The sequence below is a fragment of the Mchenga conophoros genome, linkage group LG4, assembly GCF_057382185.1.
Source record: "Mchenga conophoros isolate Kocher_MC1m ecotype Shallow Benthic linkage group LG4, M_conophoros_male_GT1.1, whole genome shotgun sequence".
In the NCBI taxonomy this organism is placed as follows: Eukaryota; Metazoa; Chordata; class Actinopteri; order Cichliformes; family Cichlidae; genus Mchenga; species Mchenga conophoros.
Genome location: NC_140529.1, coordinates 24,833,039 through 24,847,639, shown reverse-complemented (window position 1 = coordinate 24,847,639; position 14,601 = coordinate 24,833,039). Strand labels below are relative to the sequence as shown.

The following is a 14,601-nucleotide window of genomic DNA, read 5'->3' as shown; positions in this document are numbered from 1 at the left end:
TGGTGCAACCTTGGTCCCAGCTGAAAACCAGAGGGGATCGTGCCTTTGCCATTGCTGCACCTAACCTCTGGAACAGTTTTCCAGCTGATATTCACACGTCGGAATCTATTTAATCTTTTAAAACACGATTGAAAGGTTATTTATTTGATCTTGCATTTTCGATTAGTTAGTGATTTATCGGACTTTGTGCTTTTGTTACATTTGTGTGTACTTTTAACCTATTGTGTTACTGTTTTTTTTCCCCAGTTGATAGTTCTGTGTTGATTTTACCTAACTTTTACACCAAGAGTGAAATATTTCTTTTAACATAGTACTCCCGGGTTAATTGGTGCGGTTTTTTTGGGGGGGTTTTTTTGTCTGGCAATGTATTTGTACTCTACTATCGTACTCACATGTAATTAATTTTATTTCATATTTAACTATTGAGAACCACTTTGGTGTACCTTTGGTCTTTAAATGTGCTATATAAATAAAGTATCGATTGATAAGCTCAAATGGTGGAGAGTCCCAGAGTCCCCCCCCCCCCCCCCCCAAGAGGGACAATGGACACCCTAATGATCCTCTATGTAATCACAAGAGACAGGTGTGAAAACAGGTGTGGATCACAATCAACCGAGGTTTCAGGCGAACTTATTGTAAAACCAAGCCAAACCCTATGGGGCAGGATATGAGTGGGCATTAAGGGCCACTCACATCCTGGGCCTTCTGACAACAGGAAATCACATTATTAGAGATGGCAGGCAGTTGGTGTTATAAACCCCTGCCTCTGTTCGAACAGAGCTTCCTTTCCAAGCTCCTTAGACTATGATGACCTGGATGACTGAGAAGCTTCACAGACATATCCCTTCTTTGTTATGAGCCTAACATGCTGGACATTACAATCTCTAGTTTATCAATTATAAATAACACCAAAAACAAGCTTTACACTGACATGCAATGTGAATGGAATTGTAGGTGAATGATTATTATATTTCATATTGTATTGTTAATCACCAATTAGTGGCCAATCCCATTATATGGTGCTACTATAAATAGTAGCTGCCATCTGAGCAGCTGTTAGAGGTGGGCCACTTTGTTTTATACTCAGATGAAGTTGTTTGATCAGCCTGGGCCTGGGTGGACACTTAATAGCTTTAGAGCTTTGTTTGAGTTTTCTTCTGCCCATATCAGTATGTATATGTGTGTGTGTGTGTGTGTGTGTGTGTGTGTGTGTGTGTGTGTGTGTGTGTGTAGGTGTGTGTGTGTGTAATAAAAATCAATATTTCAAAATAAATTAATCCATTAATAAAAACTTTAAATTAAACATCAATTCCACAAAATTTTAATTCATTTACTTATTTCTCCTTTTTAAATTGTTACTTAAAGATTTTGAAAGATGTTTTGTCATCTGGATTTCAATAGTTTTTGAAATGAGGTTTTTATTGAGAGTTAAAAATTTTTTGAAGTATTTATTAATGGTTTAACAATTCATCTTGAAAGATTGATTTCTAAATAGTGTTTTTGTTTTAAATTAAATTATCAAATAAGAAATTACCTATTTAATTTTTAAATAAATAAAATAATTACAATTTTGTTTTTAAAAATGAATTTACAAATGCATATTTCATTATACAATTAATTATTTCAACAGAGAATTGTCTATTTCGATGCATGTGACTGTTCTGGTCTTCCATATATGTCATCATTATTGGTTACTTGCTCTTGTCCTTATTATCCTGCCATGCCTCCCACATCTGTCCCATGTTGTCACATGATGTAATGTTTGTTTTTGTTGGGACTGTGTATATAGTAAAGTAATAGCAGAAGGGAGGAAGGTGTTCCTCCTGAATACAATATTTCAATTAGCCTTAAATGATCTGCAAATGAATATGATGCAAATGGATTGATCATAGTTTTTATTTGCCATAGTTTCAGTTTCTATTTATCATGACGACATTTATCTTTACACTTTACACTGTGCTTGAGATTATTGTACCCGGCCCTAAAAATCTTAGAAATATGGTATCTAACCAGATGCTTATTTTGGATGACATTACTTTGGCCTCCAGTGAGGAATCTTGGAGCTGTATATGTCCTTCTATGTGCATATTAAACAAATATGTCGTACTGCTTTCTTCCAGACTATACATACAAGGTCTTAAATGATCAGGCCTTATCTTAATAACCTTATAGTACAGTAGCACCCCATTAGAGCACTTCCTTCTCAGACTGCAGGCCTTCTTGTAGTTCCTAAAGTATTTAAAAGTAGAATGAGAGGAAGGCCTTTAGTTTTCAGGCTTCTCTTCTGTGAAACCTGCTCCCAATTTGGATTCAGGAGACAGACAATATCTCTACTATCAAGCCTTGAAACGTATAATCTGTTTATACATTACTCTTTCAACATCTATCAATCTATGGTTTTCTTCCACAGCATGTCTTTGTGTTATCTTCATCCTCTTACCACATCCAGTTGTGGAAGATGGCCATCCCTCCCTGAGTCTGGTTCTGCTGGAGCTCATATGGGTCACATGGTTTTGGGATTTTTCTCTGTTTGCATTGTTGCATTATTGTAGTTTCTTTACCTTACAATATAATGCATAAGTCAATTATTGTCATGATTTAGCTCTAAATAAATTCAATTAAATTGGAATTTAATTGAAGTGAATCATGAACAAAAATAAACTCAAAATTCTGATGCATTTATAACTTACTTGCTGTGTAAAACATCTCCAAAGACTACCCCTTTCACCAGATTAATGTTGCTTTAACTACTCATTAACAGCTAATAGGTGTCACTGTAAGAGACGATTCAGTGCAAATGTTTCATATAGAATTTCACAGAAAAGTGCCACTTGTGAAATGACAACTGATATTTTGAAATTATTTTGAATCTTCTTTTTTGTAGTAACAATAATAGCAATAACTGTATAATTGGATTGGATACTGTAGTGGATATTCTATCTATCTATCTATCTATCTATCTATCTATCTATCTATCTATCTATCTATCTATCTATCTATCTATCTATCTATCTATCTATCTATCTATCTATCTATCTATCTATCTATCAACATGGAGCAAAAAAATAAAGAAAGCGGGATTATGTGAGAATAAAAATACTGGTACGATGTCACTGAAATCAGGCAAATAGATGTCCTGTGTTCAATCGTAGCTTCCATCTCCTCGCTTCCGGGTCTTCGTCACCTGCCTTCTCGAGCTGTTACAGGTATAGGAGTCTTAAAAATGTTGCTGCTCCCTCCGATTGAATTGGTTACATTTTGGTTGATTTGGTGATACTCGTGTTTTTGTAGAGATCACCTGCGGATTGTTTCCTCTGAAGTTTTCCTTCCATCGATTGCTGGTATGTTTTAATATTGTGCCGTATTTTACGTTTATTTTACATCGCAGTAAACAGGTGTATTTATAGGTCGTAGTTGCAGAGAATCGGGAGAAGCCGTTTGATCGGTATGTAACTTTGATTTTTCACGGTCTTAGCATTATTTCTGTCACAATAGTCTTTTACTGTAAATGCTAAATTGACGTGCATTCACAACATGTCTGGCCCTGGGTGGGCGGCTGACAGCATTACAGTGGAGCCGCTACTGTTTCTCTGGCATACACTAAGAGAAGTGCAGGTGCTTTGCCTTTATGCTTTGTATTCTCCCTTCTTTCGTTCGGGAATTATTCAATTCGAGCAGTTTGTGTTTATAACAACTTCCCAGTACTGTTGTTTGTACTTGTGTATGTACATTTGGTTTTTGAACGAACGTTTCATTTGTAAATTGATAATATACAGTCCTGATCAAAAGTTTATGACCACTAGAAAAATGGTTATAAAAAAAAGAAAAGAAAAATTATTTGCATGGTTTGATCTTAACAAGGTTAACGTGGAGCTTCAACATACAAACAGAAATGGGAATGAGACAAAACAGTTTTTGAGCATGCGATGTATTGAAAACAACAGGCTGATCAAAAGTTTCCGACCACATGCCTTTATAAGGCCAAATCTGTGCAAAAATGTGGATTCATTGTCATTTTTTGATAAGTAACTTTTGAGGTCCGCCGTCATTTTGGTGTGTTCGTGTTACATCATTCCCTTTTACTCGCACTGCCACACACGCAAAAAAAAACAAAAAAAAAAAAAAAAAAAACCCACAAAACCCCCCCACACAGGAACATTGTATGTGTGCCTTGCTGTCCAACAGGTGCAGTAGTTGGTGATCCATTTTGCTTTTCCGTTTGTGCTCTATCCTTTCATTATATTCTCCGTTTTTCTCCCTCATTCCTTTTTCTTTCTTTATCCCTGCTGTCAGTGCTTGGATATGGCCATATTATTCATGTAAAGTAATAACAGAAGCAAAACGAATGGAAATGAACAGATTATGACTGCAAAATCTGCGGGACCGGACAAAAAACATTATTATTTTTATAGATAAATTAATAATTTGTTTCCTTTAATCAGGGGCTGAAGGAATAAAGTGGAAGTGAGTGGGTGCCTTAGTGGTGGTACCAGTTTATGTACCCGTTGTTTGAGCTGCACCGTAGTGTGTCTGCACCTGTATGTGCAAGTGAGCCACACGTGTGAGTTGGTGGCTTTTCTGGACTTGTTCTCGTCTGGCATCCCATTCACCTATAAGCCACAGCTCTGAATTGACAGTACATGTGCAATTGCAATTGCTCTTTTAATTTGATAAGTTTTAAGTGGATGTCAATAAATTGTTTATTTTACACTCAGGGCCCTATTTCAGGAAGCCGGTTTAGTGCAAACTCTGAGTAAGTATACCCTGAGTGAACGAAAACTCTGGGTTTTCGGTTTCACAAAGCGAGTTTAGATTGATCCTGAGTGAGTTACTATGACGACACACTCCGTGAAGCTAACCTGCCCCCTAGCAGGTTTACTTCAACTAACCCTGACTTTCTCCGCCTCTTTGTCAGAAACCTGACTGTAGGAAGTGTCAGACATGGCGTGCCCCTTCCTTGAAGAGCCAGTAGATGAAGCCCAAATTCTCCGCAGAGCTCTCCGCCGGGAGAGAGTGATTAGAGCACGTTTGGACATTTTATCATTTCCTGATGATTTTCTGTGTGAATGTTACCGTTTTTCAGCACAATCTATAATTTATTTGAATAACATCCTCAGGCCTAATATTACTCATGTGACACATCGCGGACATCCTCTCAGTTCTATTCATATTATTTGTATTGGACTTCGTTTTTTGCAAACGGGAGCTTTCTGTATAACATTGGTGACGCTGAGCACGTTTCCAAGGCTACCGTCTGTCGGGCAGTCAGGAATGTTACAGTTGCACTGAAACGTCTCCTGCACTCGTCTGTGGTGTTCCCCGGTCATAGACCCACAAGATTTATCAAAGAGGGTTTCCACAAAATTGCAGGTATCAGGATGAACAAAACTTAATTCATGATGTGGTGATACTTGAACTACTACTTAAATTTTACATTTATTTTCACGGTTCCCAGGCGTGATTGGCTGTACAGATGGCACTCACATTCCAATCATTGCTCCTTCAGTAAATGAAGGAGACTATGTGAACAGGAAGTCTTTCCACAGCATTAATGTACAGGCACATAGTTCCCTGTAGCATTTCAAACTAACAAATTTTGCATTATAGTAATGGATGCTAATTTGTGTTCTCTGCACTGTGAAGATCATATGTGATGCTGCCAACATTATCACAAATGTGGAAGCCAAGTGGCCAGGCTCTGTGAGTGGTGGTGGAGGACCCCCACCTGTTTTTCGGGCCTCCGCTTTTTTTCTGTTTGCTATAACGGGTCACATTTGAGCATACAGAGTTAGCAAATATTTACTTGTAATGTGCTCAGATAATTTCAATAAGTGCTTACAGAAAGAAAATTAATGTAGCCTCTAACTGCAATTGATTTACATCGGACAAACAGACCAAGCACCATGGCTCATAATACAATTACACCTTACCTGTTTGGACTATATTTTTATATTTCATTTTTACTTGCTGCCAGGAACGTTTGGGGCCTGTTGGGTTGCACCTGCGCTCACATCACATCACGAAATAAAATGTATAAAATATAAAATAAAATAACATATAATAAAATAACGTGTTAAATGGGTGGAAATCCCTAGATCAATGTTTAAATTAACACTCACGCATTGACTCTGTCGGCTATGTTTTGCCATGCATGCTCCCTTTGTTTTGCAGCTGAGGCTGTGTTACTTTTTTTCCGCAAAATTTGCATGTTATCGGCATATGCTGCCATCAGAATTTCGGCCTCAAGCGCTGTAAGATACATTGACCGCGCCTTCTTTCCCTCCGTCTCCATGGTGACTCGCTTAATCTGTGCTCCACTGATCAGGGCTTTATGTATCCTCGTGCGTGCGCTTAACTTGGGGTTAAAGCAACTCCGCGTTGACTGAACTAATTGTTATCAGCCTTTCTGAAACCGAATATTCCGAGTTGGACAGTTCGGGGTTACTCAACCCTGAGTATCGTTTTTCACTCTGAGTTTTCTAAACCGGCTTCCTGAAATAGGGCCCAGAATCCGGTTCTCCGAACACACCTGCTGTTGACGATTAGTACAGCTGGATGAAGTAATGTGAGATCACTGGGTGTAGTAAAAGGGGCTACGCATCGATAGTAGAAACATTGATCGGCAACCCTCTGATTGGTCGGCGAAAATGTCGAAGGAGAGCGCTCGGTATTTTTCGGCAGCAGAGCAAGAACTCCTGAGTGAGGGATTTCAGGAGTTTCAGAGTTTAATCAGAACGCAAGGGAACACTGCAAAGGCTGCAAAAGCAAGGAGAGAGGGCTGGCAGAAAGTTACTGACAAATTAAACTCGTAAGTAATTTAATAATAACAATAATAATGGAGTGGATTGATACAGCGCTTTTCAAGGCACCCAAAGCGCATGACAATGCCACTATTCATTCACTCTCACATTCACACACTGGTGGAGGCAGCTACAGTTGTAGCCACAGCTGCCCTGGGGCAGACTGACAGAAGCCAGGCTGCCATATCGCGCCATCGGCCCCTCTGGCCAACACCAGTAGGCGGTAGGGTAGATTTATTATATTACACTATATTATCCAATATTATATTACATTATATTATATTATGTTATATTATATCCCCTTTCACATTAGAGCCACAACAGGACCCACTAGAACATGGGAACAAGTAAAAGTGAAATATAAGAATATTCTACAGAATGGTAATATTTATCACTTATATATATAAACTGTTTGTTTGTTCATAACAGCAACCAAGAAAAGGGCAGAGCAACAAAAGACAGGTGGTGGTCCTGCACCCCCTCGTCAACAAGTTGGTTAAGTAAATAATACCCTCATGGGAATATCGATATCTCTCAATGAGCACACTGTCGCGCTGAGCTAAAGGATCCTGTCTGTCCTGCAATATACGCTGGATTCTGAGGACTCTCCTTATCAATCTTGCACCTTCCGCAGTGGGTGGCTCGCGTATACGGACAGGACATGGCTGCGACAGGCTTCCCAAATCCACCTTCGCTTTTATAGCCGTGGTCTCTCATCTTGATTACACGAAGTAATTTACAATTACTACTCTGAAATATGAATTACATCTGTAATAATCACATACATGTAATAGAATGTTAATAGTACATTTCCCTTTTTTAGGAAATGACCTGTATGTATCTGTGTGAAATCAATAACAGGATCAAGTGCTGCATTATCTTTAGTTACATTGATGTTATTTATTTAAGGTGAAACAGTGGTGGAATATCGCTGTTGCTTTCGTATGAATGAAGCGGACATACCTGCGTGGCCGCGATCTAATCCTGTTTACATAAAGTAAACCTGCTCCCGAGCAGGTTTATGCTTACGGCTCTGTTGCTATGGCAGCAAGTCCCGGATGAGCTTCGGGGAACCGAACGATCCAAGATCACGCGAAATCGTCAACAATCAAATCCAGCTAACTTACTTAGCGAGGTACGAAGAATGGGGGCCTGTTCTTCGTACCTCGCTAAGTAAGTTAGCTGAAACTCCTGAAATCCCTCAATCAAGAGTTCTTGCTCTGCTGCCGGAAAATACCGAGCGCGCCCCTTCGACATTTTCGCCGACCAATCAGCGGGTTGCCGATCAATGTTTCTACTATCGATGCGTAGCCCCTTTTACGACACCCAGTGATGTCACATTACTGCGTCCAGCTGTACTAATCGTCAACAACAGGTGTGTTCGGGGAACCGGATTAGCGAGCTCACGGTTAGCGCGATGGTTTGGTCTTGGATGTGTCATTTGATCTTGGATGTAGTGAGCGACGTACGAAGAACGGGCCCCAGGTCTGTTATAGACATGAATAAATAAACAGATAAATAGAGAATTTATAGGTTGGCGTTATCTTGGAAATAGCAAGTCTGTTTGGTGCAGTATCGCATTCAGATTATGACTGCAAAATCTGCAAAACGGGACAAAAAACATGCATGAATTATATTGTTTTTGCCTGCAAGGCAGTGAAGACAGGGACTCCTTTTGAGTCTCAGGTTTAAGTAGCAGCTTTACTAATATTGACCTGTGACTATTTCATGGATTCAGTGCAGCTGCTGAATAGATCACCTTCAGTGTAGTGGCGAATTTCTGTCCCAAGCTTCGAAAAAATAATTCTTCCACTTCTTAATGTGAGCTGTTCAGATTTATTTCTGACTCGTACATACAAACAAAAGATGTCACGGTCAAAAAACTATTTGCTGCTACAGCGCACACTTCCATTGCCGTCCTGGCTCACTCTAACCTGCTACAACACATGCGCTGTAATGTTTTCTTACCCGACACAAATTAAACACGCAGCATTTATTCTCTAACAACATATCATACAAAATTAAACATGTAACAATAACTGAAACAGTATCAAAAATATTTCTCTATAGATTGGCTCTAACATTTCCAGCCCCCTAATTGGAGGGCGTGAAGACTGACAATTAGCGAACACTTACAAAAGAGCCAAATAACATTAACACTTCCTGTATCACACATGGTCATTCAAATTATCTTTCACAAAACCTGTAACCGATCAGAACATATACTGTATTTTCTCATTCCAAGTTACATGACATTCTCACAGATCAAGCATAGCTTGTCAATGGGTCTTTCTAAGGTGTTAGTCTTTGTCTTGATGATCACACGCCGCACCAGACCCTTAGCATCTGGAATGACACGAAGAACTCTCCCCAACATCCACGAGCTTCTTGGCGCTGACTCGTCGACCACCATTACAATGTCCCCCACAGTTACATTTCTTTTGACCTGAGTCCACTTTTGACGCTCTTGAAGCATAGGCAAATACTCGCGCACCCACCTCTTCCAAAACAAGTCAGCAAGATATTGCACTTGCTTCCAACGGCGGCGGGAGTATGAGTCTTCCTTTCTGAAAAGTCCAGGAGGCAAACCCGGCTTTTTCTTCATTAGTAGCAAGTGGTTAGGCGTCAGTGGTTCCAGGTCTGTTGGATCATCTGTTACTGTAGTCAGCGGTCTGTCATTTAGTACTGACTCCACTTCACACATTAGTGTCAGTAAACCTTCATCATTGACCAACTGTTCCTTCAGTATAGACCTCAGGACCTTCCTCACGGTTCTGATCTGCCTTTCCCATATCCCTCCAAAGTGAGAACCAGCGGGTGGGTTAAATACCCACTGGATTCCCTTTTGCATGAGACAATCTAGAATCTTTGACTGATTCCACTCTTGAATGGCTTCGCGTAACTCCCGTTCAGCAGCAACTAGGTTGGTGCCATTATCTGAACGCATGACAGATACCTGACCTCTTCTACACACAAAGCGTCTGATGGCGTTCAGACATGAATCAGTGTCCAAAGTGTGCGCGATTTCAATGTGCACTGCTCTTGTTGTAAGGCAGGTAAACACCACACCATACCTTTTTACTGTGCTGCGGCCATGCTTCACATTAAACGGTCCAAAGTAATCCACCCCAACATTAGAAAAGGGGGGTTCATCAGGTAGAAGCCTATCCTCTGGCAAATCTGCCATCTTCTGTTCCAGTGGTTTGCCTCTAGTTTTCCTGCAGATTACGCACCTTGACAGAAACTTCCTCACTTCTGAGTTAGCGGATGGAATCCAATACTTCTGTCGCAGCCGTGAAAGCATATACAGTCTTCCACAGTGCCCAATCTTCTCATGTATATCCTGCAAGATCAGTGTGGTGATATGTGAGCCCTTTGGGATAATGACTGGGTGCTTCACATGTTCTGGCATCCCAGCAGCTGCGAGGCGACCACCAACTCTCAAAACTCCGTCCTGCATCACGGGATCAAGTTTCCTCAAGTGACTAGTCTTTGTCACACACTTGCCTTTCTTTAACATGGTGATCTCTTCTTGGAATTGTTGACTTTGACAGAACTTGATGATCTCTGTCTCAGCTTGCACCAGATCTTTCAGGGTAAGTGTTGTCTGCATTGATTCGTTGTCTTGTTCTTTCTGTTTAACGTACATCTCTTTCCTTTTTTCACATCGTCGTAGCAGTAAGTCTTTGAGTTTGATCATCCATGCCACAGCTCTCTTCACTCGATGCCAGCTGGAATAGTGATTGATCAGCTTGTTCAACGTGTGAACATTCTCAGCTGCATTTGTGAGATGTACCATGGTTGCATGCCTCACTTCGCTGTCATCTTTATCAATCCTTTCCTTGTCAGGTCTTTCTGGCCACTGTCTTTCTGGGGTTTTCAGGAAAGCTGGGCCGTGGAACCAGCTTAGATTCTTCATGAGCTTAGATGGTGCAAGCCCTCTGGATGCACAATCAGCTGGATTGATTGCTGTACCAACGTACCTCCACTGCTGGGGATTTGTTAGCTCTCTAATGACCGCAACGCGATTGGCCACGAATGTCTTGAAGCGAAGGTTTTCATTTTCAATATACTTCAACACAGTTGTGCTGTCAGTCCAGAATGTAGATTCAAGAAGATTCATCTGAAGCTCCGTTCTTAACATTTTGTCTGTCTTTGCAGCAACCATAGCTGCAGTCAACTCTATTCGTGGAATAGTGGTTTGCTTCAGGGGCGCCACACGGGATTTTCCCATCATTAACGTACAGTGAACCCGTCCGTCATTGCTGGTCATCCTCAAGTATGATGCTGTTCCATATCCACTTTCGCTTGTCCATTTCGTTAGGTGAAATCCTCCACCAGAACACAATTCAGTGAGGTCTGTGTATAACTCCATACCTTGAGTTTCCGTGGCAACAGACTTCAAGCAGTCGTCAACATAAAAATTTTCCAGAACTGTGCTTACAGCTTCAGGTGATGATTTGCTGCGGTTCTCCTCTGCTGTTCTTCGCAGTGCATAGTTGGCACAACTGGGAGAAGAAGTCGCACCGAAGATATGCACCATCATCCTGTACTCAGCAATGTCTCGATTGAGGTCCCCTGCTGGCCACCACAGAAAGCGCTGCAGGTCAGCATCGTCATCCGGGACACACACCTGATGGTACATTGCTTCAATATCTGCTGTAAAGGCTATAGACTCTTGCCTGAACCGTGTCAGCACTCCGATCAATGAGTTTGTTAAATCTGGCCCTTGTAGAAGTTCACTATTCAGTGAAACTCCTTGGTAGCTGGCAGCGCAGTCAAAGACCACCCTCAGCTTCTTTTTTTGTGGATGGTATACCCCATGGTGGGGAATATACCACTGTTTTCCATCCTTGCGGTTTAACTGTGTTGTTGGAACCTCAACGGCATATCCCTTGCTCAACATGTCACTCATGAAGGCAGTGTATTCTTCATGGAGTGCAGGATTCCTCTTCAGCTTGCGCTGAAGGCTCAGTGCACGCTGTAACACTGCACTTCGATTGTTCGGCATCTGAACGCACGACTTCTTCGTAGGAAGACTTATGGAATAGTGTCCATCAGTGAGACGAGTAGAGCTTGACACAGACTCCATAAAGTGGTGGTCCTCTTGAGACATTCCTGCTTTATCATCACAGTGACGCTCTGGAAAGTCGTGGTTATACTGTCGTACAAGCAGTTGTTCCACGTTGTCGATGGCTATTCTGTTCACAATAGCACATGGTTGTACATCATTGGCTGCAGTATCCGTTTCTCTGAGTGGTCCATTCAGAATCCATCCAAGTGCTGTCTTTACGGCATATGGACCATTGTCCTCACTTGGGATCACCTTCCATGGCTCCAATATGGTGTATTCTTTAGTTCCAATGAGAAGCTCCACTTCAGCCTCAATATGAGGCAACCTCACTTCGCGTAGGTACGGCCACTTGTCAACCTCTTTCTGGAGTGGGATGTTCTCTCTGGAAACAGGAATACTTTTCTGTGTGAAGACCTTTGACAGTGCGATAAAGTTGTTGTCTGCCAGACTGCTGACTTCCAATTCTGTGAGCACATAACTCTCCTCTCGACTTTTGGAATTAATGGTCCTCAACGTTAGCTCGGTTCGTCTGCCTTGCACCTTCAGCTGCCTTGCCAAGGCTTTGGTGCAGAACGATGCAGAGCTACCTGGGTCAATGAAAGCATAAACCTCCACAGCCTTGTCACTCTTGCAGGACTTCACCCTTACAGGTACAATGGCAAGCACGCAGCTGCCTCCAGCCCCAGTACAGGCACTTGTCTCCTTTTCTTCAGACAACCCTGCTGGGCCTTTAGCAGTGGTACCCATATTGACCTCATCGGGAGGCTTCTCTTCCTCATAACTTGAGAAGTGCAACAAACTTGGATGCTTGAGTGAACAAACCTCGCACACCATCTTCTTTTTGCAATCTCTGCTCATGTGACCCTTTAGCAGGCATCCAAAGCAAAGTCCGTTTTTCTTCAAGTAGTCCACTCTATCCTTATGAGTCTCCTCTCTAATCTTGTAACACTCTTGCAGTGTATGAAGTTTCCCACAGAACATGCAAGGTCTTGTGAAGGCGCAGTTGAGTGAAAGGTCACTCTGGTTCTTACTCACTCTGCTTCTTTTGTCCATTTCTGAACCTTGGTTAACCTTGATAGCAAAGCTGCTCCCATGTCTAATGTCTTTCTTCAACTTATTTCCTTGCTGTGGCTTTTTTATAACCTTGTCTGACACTGCTGTTTCAAGATCGCCAAAGAGTGGGTCGGACATGATCTTTGCTTGGCGTTCAACGAAGGCCACCAGCTCTGTGAATCTTGCTCTGTTGCAGCGCCGCTCCTGGATATCATATGCATGGACTCTCCAGCGCTCTCTTATTTTAAATGGCAACTTGGAAATGATGACCCTCATAGTTGCAGGGTTGTCCATCTCTTCCATATAGTCCACATCCTCCATAGCATTACGACAGCTCACCAGGAATACAGAGAATGCGCTCAACGCCTTTCCATCTTCAGCCTTAATTTGTGGCCACTTCGATGCCTTCTCAATTAGCGTGCCAGCAATCTGTAACTCATTTCCATATTTATCTTGAAGCAGCTGCAAAGCCCTTTCATACCCCCGATGTTCAGGCATATGCTGACAACTCCTCACAAGATCACGAGGCTCGCCTCGAGTATACTGCTCCAGAAAATATAGCTTGTCTGAATTGCTATCAGCTCTGGTGTCAATAGCGTGCATGAATGCCCTCATAAACGACCTGTATTCCAAAGGATCTCCGTGGAACACTGGCACATCCCTTTGTGGTAACCGAGCCAGCTGTTGGTTCTTTACAAGCATCTCTGTGATATCTGCCTGTTTCTGCATAACTTGATAAAGCTCACTTGGTCTGGTCTCCTGAAGTGAGACACCATCTTGGCGTTGGCTCGGCCCCTGCAGTGGAGTTCTATGTGTCTTAGGCATGGCCCCTGCTGCAGTACTTGGATCACCAGGATTCCTCCAAGAGGCAGACCTCTCTATCTCTGTTGGCTTCCCTGGTGTGTGTTTTACGTTGCCATGACCATTTTCGTTATTCATCTTCAGGAGGTCACGACGTGGCATTACCGTAAGTCTGGTTTCACTCACTTGAGACTTAACCCCTTCACATTCCTCATACACTTTCACTTTGGCAGTAGACACTGCAATGGCTGTTTCAATTTCCAGTCTTTCCTTTGCAGCTTTAATTTCTGCTTCTTTTAACTCTAGAGCCTGTTTTTCTTTCAGAGACGCTGCTCGTGCCATCAGAGCTGCTCTGTTAGCTTCTTCCTTGACGCGCTCCGACGATGCTGTCGACACCCTTGACGTGTTGGATACTTTAGACTTGTTTGACACTCTAGATGTTTTTGACACTCTGGATGCACTGTCCATGGGAGTTATCTCTTGATCACATGTTTGTATTTCAATCCATGTATTAACTCTATTAATGAACTACAAACATCGTTCTGACATTGGCTGAAACCAAAGTTGTTGGTCAGCCTCCTTTTCCTCCTCATCTTTAATACACAGCAACACTGCATAATTGCATTCTTGAAACTCTTCATACAACTTCTTGTAAACTTTCAGTGCCTCTCTCACATCATTTACAGCCGGCAGAATTTCATGGCTCAAAAGTCGCTCAGTTTCATCTTCTTGTGCTGTCACTTGTCCTAATTTGCCTCTTCTCACCTTTGTGAGCTGATGCAGTTTGAACTCCAGACCTTTGTCTGTCATCGCCCTCTGGCTGCCATCACGCGTAACTACACCCACACTGTCATTAATGTCGTCCGCCATTGT

The 14,601-nt window shown here is 41.9% G+C and overlaps 1 protein-coding gene across 3 annotated transcripts in view; it reads left to right on the top strand.

The window, feature by feature from the left end:
* The first annotated feature begins 3,159 nt into the window (after positions 1-3,159).
* The window catches only part of LOC146576146 (nuclear GTPase SLIP-GC-like), a 28,688-nt gene continuing 17,246 nt past the window's right edge, over positions 3,160-14,601 (top strand). For 2 of the 3 annotated variants that reach the window (XM_085271209.1, XM_085271211.1), the window contains exon 1: positions 3,212-3,341. The gene's annotated coding sequence lies outside the window, so the exon portion shown is untranslated. The other variant, XM_085271208.1, reaches the window with a different exon arrangement.